Here is a 7,757-nt window from a genome sequence, read left to right on the forward strand (position 1 = left end):
AGGGTTTTTTTCTACTTTGAACTGTTCGTTTCATGAAAAATGAAGGTTAGCGGAGAAAATTATGTTCACTAAAGGTTGCTACGAAACTCATAAGGAATCTGGGGTTCAGGGGTGTGTAGATATAGGTCGTTTTTCCATTCTGGAGGTCTTACATTCCCTCAAATTTATTTCAAATCTTAGTTGTAACCAGTAACACTGTAAAATCAGTTTCAAGCTATTCCTTTTGTCTGTTGATTATCATTCCTAGTCTTTTTAGCTTCAGTACAAATCATTCAAGTTAGATTGATTTTTTACTTTTCTCTCGATTACATTGTGTATGAAGGCGCAAAAATGTAATTTATGTTAATTTTGTAGCTATTAACTTTTGTTCAATCCGATGCTCGTATAAATTACAAATTGGGTTTCATGCACGAAAATGAGCTTAAATTTGAATGTTTTAGGAGGTTTTTATGATAAAATAAGATCATTTCTATACATCGAAATTTCTGTATGTCGAATTTTTTTCTGCCAATTTACTAATTCGATATATGGAGGCCCGACTGTAGTTATATGACGTTGTTATGTATTTAGTTTTGAATCTGTTGGTTATAACCCTGGAAAATATCTTACAGTATCGTATAATCACCCAAAGTTAAGGAATAATAATTATAAAAACTATCATATATGTATTATTTTATGCGTACAACTTCCTTAATAGTTCATCAATTTTCATAAGTAAGGCTAAGGCGCGATTCTCGAAAAAATGTCTTTGCGTAACGCTAAGTATTTTATTTTATTCAAGTAACTAGTGGTACCTGCACGGCTTTGCCCGTAATAGAAAATTAAAAAGTCTTTTGGTTCGCCTGTATAGTTACAAATAATGTATGGTGAATTTTTCGCCAATTGACTTGTGCCCATGTTACGGTTCCACGTTATGAAATTTCGTAATTTACTCGTCCATCTTGTGATAATTTTGTTCTTAAAATTGGAATAGAAAAAGAACCACATCGAATTTTCGAAAAATCGCTTCGAGGTTCACACCCCCATGCTACAAACTAACTTTGCGCCAAATTTCATGAAAATGGGCCGAACGTTCTAGGCGCTATGCGCGTCACAGAGATCCGGACAGACAGAGATCCTGACAAACAGAGAGAGATCCGGACAGAGAGACTTTCAGCTTTATTATTAGTAAAGACTATTAATTAAACATGGGATTAACTGTTATGCTTTGATAGTCGTATATTAAAGCATGTATTATTCCCCAACAGTATTATTTTTGAAGGCTTTGGTCAGCTGGAAAAAATTAAAAACTTAGAGTTACGCACAGGACATTTTTTTGAAAATCGCCCTAAAGCATAGTTTTAAAGTTTTTTCACCAATGTCTAAACAAAATCAGGAAGAGAGCTTCTTTTTAATCATAATTTTTGAAGTCGCTCAAACACCTTTATAAAATCACTAGTGGTACCCGCACGGCTTTGCCCGTAATAGAAAAATTAAAAGGTCTTTTGGTTCGCCTGTATATTTACAAATGATGTTTGGAGAATTTTTTTGCCAATTGGCTTGCCCTTGTTACGGTTCCACGTTATGAAAACTTGGTAATTTTCTCGTCCACCTTATGATAATTTTTCTCGTTAAAAATATTCGTAAAATTGGAATAGAAAGAGAGCAAAATCGAATTTGCGAAAAATCGCTTCCAGGTGCACACCCCCCATGCTACAAACTAATTCTATGCCAAATTTCATGAAAGTTGGCCGAACGGTCTAGGCGCTATGCGCGTCACAGAGATCCTGACAGACAGAGATCTGGAAAGATATCCAGACAGAGAGACTTTCAGCTTTATTATTAGTAAAGGTTATGAGACTCGGAAACAACTCCTTCTGTAATTAAATTTTGATATTAAAGATACGTTTTACCAACAATATGTTAGTGTGACGGTTCTTATATTTCATCCATACTTTTGTGCCGAGCTTAAAAAATACTTTTAAACATTAAAATAATTAAAAAGAATGAATTTGCTTTTTTTTTTTTTTTTTTTGAGCAATCACGATTGCCAATTGTTTTCATTTGACCGTCCTTGATGTCCGGTTCCTTTTTCAACCCCACCGCCCTCTGCAGGCGCGACACCATGTCCTACACACACACACACGCACATACACACAAACGCGCCTTTACACACATACACACACGCCTTTACACACATACACACAGGTCTACGCAACGCACACACACAAACCTACACTTACACAACTATACACACGTAACCGCCCAAGATTAGGGACAGGAACCGTTTCTAGAAACAAGCGAGTGGGATAGTAACCAATGAGTAGGGTCCTGTCGCATCTCGTGATTGCGAAAAACATAATTTGAATTCAAAATTTCAGGATTCAAGTAAATTTTGAAACTTTAAAAGTTTTTTTTTTTTTTTTAGCACAAATTTACAGTTATATGAATAGTAGGTGTTCCTTAATTCTATTTTGAACACAGTTTATTTTTTATATTATTAAAATCATTATTTATTTATTTTGTTTGTGATTTTATTCTTTGAATTTTAAGACATAGGGGAAAAGGGGGCTCATGTGAACATGGTACGTTTTACTAAGGTGACTTCAAGCAAAAAATCTGGAGAAATTTTCAAATAAGGACAGTACCAGTTGTACCTTTTGAACTAACATTTAGAGCAATGAGCCATTTTATGTTTCTGTGGAACTTCTTTGTTTTAGTCATAGAGTAAAGAAATATACATAGAGAGGCCCCGTCTATGATAAAAAGGAGATGAAATTGAAGCCGGAATTATGGGATACAGCAGTGCAATGATGAGCGGGGTTATGATAACATGATCGCTTCGTGAGAATAGTTTTTACCAATCTCGCAAAGGGACCGTATAAAGTAGCTGGCGTATTGGTTTGCATTTCAATTCATGTTTTAATGCAATTTCGAAAACGTGCTTCATAAACTTTCAACGATATCTAAGATTAAATTAACAACCAATTGAAGTTCAGTAATGGAGTGTTTTGAATCAAGATGTATCTCAAGAAGTTAAGGATCTTGGGATACAGCGGTGCAACTTCCGGCTTCAATTTCTTAGTATAGCGGGGCCTCTCTATGTAATTTCTTTTCTCTATGGTTTTAGCTAGAGCCGCTATATAGATAGGCCGACGCATCCGCTTAAGTTTAGCCATTCTGGATCTGAGTTTTCATTGTTGCACTGTTAGGGTTACCAGAGCAAATTTTGGATTTCGCCAAATTTGCCGAAAATAATATTTTATTTTATAAACAACTAGCATTCCCGTACCCGGCATTGCTCGGGTAATGGAATTAGCAGGGATAACAGTGCTTGGTGCACCTAGTTTCGAAAATCCCCTATAATAATTACTTATTACCTATAACTTTTTCTAATTTGGGGAGGATCCCGTGGCCCCTGGACTCCTTACATATATGCCCTTGTCCTTAACCGATCTTTAACTGTTATTAACGATCCTTTTAAAGTATTGTTTATCTTTGCAAACACAGGCCATCCACATTTTATTGATATACCTATGTTTAAGCAAAAACTTCTTTGTATACAACATTTTTAGTTTTTTTTTTTTTTTTTTTCTGGTGCTAAAATTATTAAGTTGCTTGATGAACTGACTTTAAAGCAAGCTACATAACATTGGCCGTGTGAAAAAAAGTCTTCTCTTAAATGGATCCCTGCTACTTTTAATGTCTGTCCTTGTGACTTATTAATGGTTATTGCGAAGAAAACTTTAACAGGAAACTGCAGTCTTCTAAAATTCAAAAGGATAGTCCGGCTGTGATGATGTTCTTAAAAATTTCGTTTCTAGTTTTGAAAAAACGAAAGCAATAGACAGAAACATTATGATTTGACTTGAGAAAAGCCTCGAAGAATCACGTGAGAAACAAAAACAATATCAAATTTATAGTTCGCTATCGACCAAAAGTTGAGATGAAGTATTGAATAATGATTTGAATGGAGGAAAGCCTTCGAAAATAAGGAATTTTAATTTCAATGTCAGGTTTTAATTTCGCAGAAATTAATGGGTTTTAATTAATTTCTCCCGAACTAATTGAGACTTCGAAAAATCCTTTCTTAGTGGTTACTTTCGTAATCATGCGGACATGCCTGCCAAATTTCAAGTCTGAAGCTTCAGTGGTTTTGGCTGTGCGTTGATATATATATATATATATATATATATATATATATATATATATATATATGTTATCTCAGGACATTGATTTTTATATATTAAGATTCACGTGCCGCTAATAATTGCTTACAGTGAACAATCACCAACGCGATAACTCGTCAGAAAAGACAACCACTCAAACACGCGCTCCGATCCAAAAAGGATAATCTTAAGCTGATGCGCCGGCTCGTATATATAGGGGCCTTAGTTTTAGCAGGTGTTGAAAAAAAATTATCACTGTCTTCTTCATGTGTAAACATTTTTCAAACTAACTGTTAAGCTAAACCTAGGTATTACGAACCATTGTATGAACACTCAAGTGAATTTATGGCAAAATTTAATTTTTTTTTATTAAATTGAAAATTCTTCATTTTTACGAGATAGCTCTAAAGTAGACAATGGGGCACTTGTGAAAACAACATCTAAAGGCACAAATGAACAGTTCTCACAGCCGCTCTCCGTAATATTATTATTAGCGTAGGATATTGTAAGTGTTAAAAAATGTGTAAATATTTATAATTATTATTTTCCTATAATTAGTTTGTAAATTTATTGTTAATTCTTGTTAATATTATTAAGTATTTATTTATTTATGTTTATTATTTTAATTTTTTTTTTTTTTTTTTTTTTGTTTGTTTCTAAATAGTTCGTCGATAGTTTAGGGTTATATAATAGCTGCTTACAGGGGAAAAAAAGAAATATTTTCATTTAATTAAAAATAGAAGTTTAAAATCATTTTAAAATACATTATCAAACAATGTATGAAGCTTAAAAGCAAAACATATATAGAATAACCCTTACATAATAAAAAAATATTATTTGTATTATGTAGTCATTTAAGTTTTTTTCTAGTCTATTCAGTGATCAGAACAGGGTACAAGACTTTAGAATTTGATAGTGAGCACTTATATAAGAGGGAAAAATATTTTCCTAGTAGAACAATCACTGTACAATTGAAACTGATGCAGCATAAGTTATAAACCCTTCAACGTATTTGTTATTTAGGCATATGTTTCATATTGAAGAATTTTTCTTCAAAATATTATGATTCTCCATCATTTTTTACCAGTGTTTATGTGTGCTCAAGGCCTCTTCACGTGTACCCCCCTATAGGGACACGTGTGAACAACTGAAGACGTTTTTTAAAAATACTATAAAGTATAGAAATATTTTTTTTTTTAATCCAAAAAAAAATAAATAAAAAATCCATGACACAAAGAAAAGTTTATTCAATCATGGGGACATTTTTACTTTGAGGAATTGAAAATATATTTTGAAAAATAATGTAATAAAAAAATTGTTCACATGTCCCCCTTTTCCTCTATATTTACCTTAAAGCGTGTCTTTCATACGTGTCAACAAACTAAAATAAATCGAAATCACAGCAACAAATAAAGTATAAAACTTTTTTGAAAGAGCAAACGCCCAGGAAAGCATTCCCTGCTTATTGATCGAATGATGCCCATATTGGCCATTAAAGCACCGAAATGGCTCCACGCGAATTATAGAATTAACCCAGAACAACCGGCCATTTCGAAAGTTCAACCCGCAGCCATAATCACATCAATGATTCTAAAGATTTAAAAGCGTTTTCCGCCTTAAAACTGAATGAATAAAGCCGTCTTAATGAAGAGATATTTGGTGACATTCTCGAAAGAAAAACCAAAAAAAAACCTAGTTTTTAAAAAGATCTCGACTTTTCTAGTTTGTCATTTTTTTACGTTTAAAGTTCAAAGAAAATTGAGTTAAAAACCTGAAACAACGAAGAATCTTTTGCAGCTGATAAAAACTTCAATCGCTTGTTCTTGAATATTTGATAAAATTTGGAAACTTTTGAAGCAGTATGTACTTTATTTTTTTACTTAAATTCAGTTTAAAAACGCTTTATTAAAAAACGAAGAAAAAGGGTAAAAAGAAAACTTCATCAAATGAAGTTGCTATGCACCGAAAAAAAGATTCTTAAAATGCACTTAATTGCTGTTATTGACTATGAAAACGAAGAGAAAACTGAATAAAAAGGTATTTTTCTACATGGTTTCTGAAAAATAAACTTTTTGAAACTTTTACGTTTAGATAATACGTAGGTAACAACAACTTTCTTATTTTATTCCACTCCACTCTTTAGGTATTTTTCTCCTTCAAATTTTGTTCTTTTTTTTGCGTTTAAAAGTTCGGTTGAAAAAAAAACACATTTGAGTCACACGAATTTTTTTAATTAAAATTTTATTAATGAAAATTATTATAAAAATACATATGGATAGAGAAATGTAGCTGCTGAGGCACTTTATAACAATTCACCAGCTTGCTTAGTTAGTTTTATCTCACAAGTGTTATTCTTAGAAAATTTTGAAATGCAAAATTAAAATTAATAAATAAAGATTACATTAATGTCGAGCCCAAAAATTATTGAAATTGCTACTACCAATTCCTTTGTACTTTAGGAATACTATTTATTTCAATTAGCCATTTAATTTGATCCACTGTCGTAATAGTTTTTTTTTTTTCATGTGATTTTTAAACTCAAAGGCAGTTAAACCATTTGGTTTCTGCTCTGCTAATTTGTACTTAAAAACGGACAGCATAAAAGGAAAGTGAACGATTGTTCGTTCAATCTCTTCTCTTTCCCTAGAATGCAGAATAGGAAACTGATTTTTTGAAGAATTCTTTCTTTGAAAATTATTGCACACACTTTACGTTTCATTGCCTTCCTCCCCCCCCCTTTTTATGAGTCCCCCTCTCTTTTTAAGTTGCTCTACTTTCGTTCTGATGAAGATGAAAGTAAAACTTCAGCATAAAACGGAAGTAATGAAAGAGAAAGCAAACGGAAGTCACGTCATAAATTGACGACAAATTTGTGGTAGCCAAATTTTATGCCAAAAGTGAGATGCCATAGCTAGTGTTAGTTCGGCGATACATACTGAGATTTCGGTGGAATTTCGTGTTAAACCACTGTCGAAATTTCAAGTTAAAATCTCTGTAAACCTGTCTTTTCCGCATTAATTCGCAGCATCATTTAAGGGTTACAGTACCTCAAAAATGATGGAACAATCAAAATATTTTTATTGCTAATTTCAAAACTAAAAACTCTTCTGAACACAGTGAAAAAATTTCATTGCTTTAGTTCAAATATTTAAAGAGTTATGAATGGTTTTAGGCCTATGTGTTCTTCTTATGCAGAAGAAAAAACTTTAAACTGCTTTTTCTCGATAATGGTATTTTTTTGTTTTCATGTCATTAGAATCCCTAAGGTTTTTTTTCTATTAAAGATACAGCTTTAAAGTAATACTTTTTGCAATTGGGATAACATATGTGACAAAACTGTGCATTGGATAAGCATTTTATAAATTACTCAAATGTTTAGCGCATGTTAAACCGTTAAAAACCAAATGTTTTTTTTTTTTCAAACTTTGATTTTTTACATAATTAATCACAGAAAATTTTTTAATAAACTCATAAGCAAATGAATGCACAGATTTTTACAGATGATTATAGTGATCGTTTAGCAAAAAAAAAATTTTAATTAGTGCAAAAATAAAAAAGCCTTAGACATTTCAAAAAATTGAAATCTTCTTCAATTTTTTGAATTTTTAA

This window comes from Uloborus diversus, chromosome 4, assembly GCF_026930045.1.
Source record: "Uloborus diversus isolate 005 chromosome 4, Udiv.v.3.1, whole genome shotgun sequence".
Taxonomy (NCBI): domain Eukaryota; kingdom Metazoa; phylum Arthropoda; class Arachnida; order Araneae; family Uloboridae; genus Uloborus; species Uloborus diversus.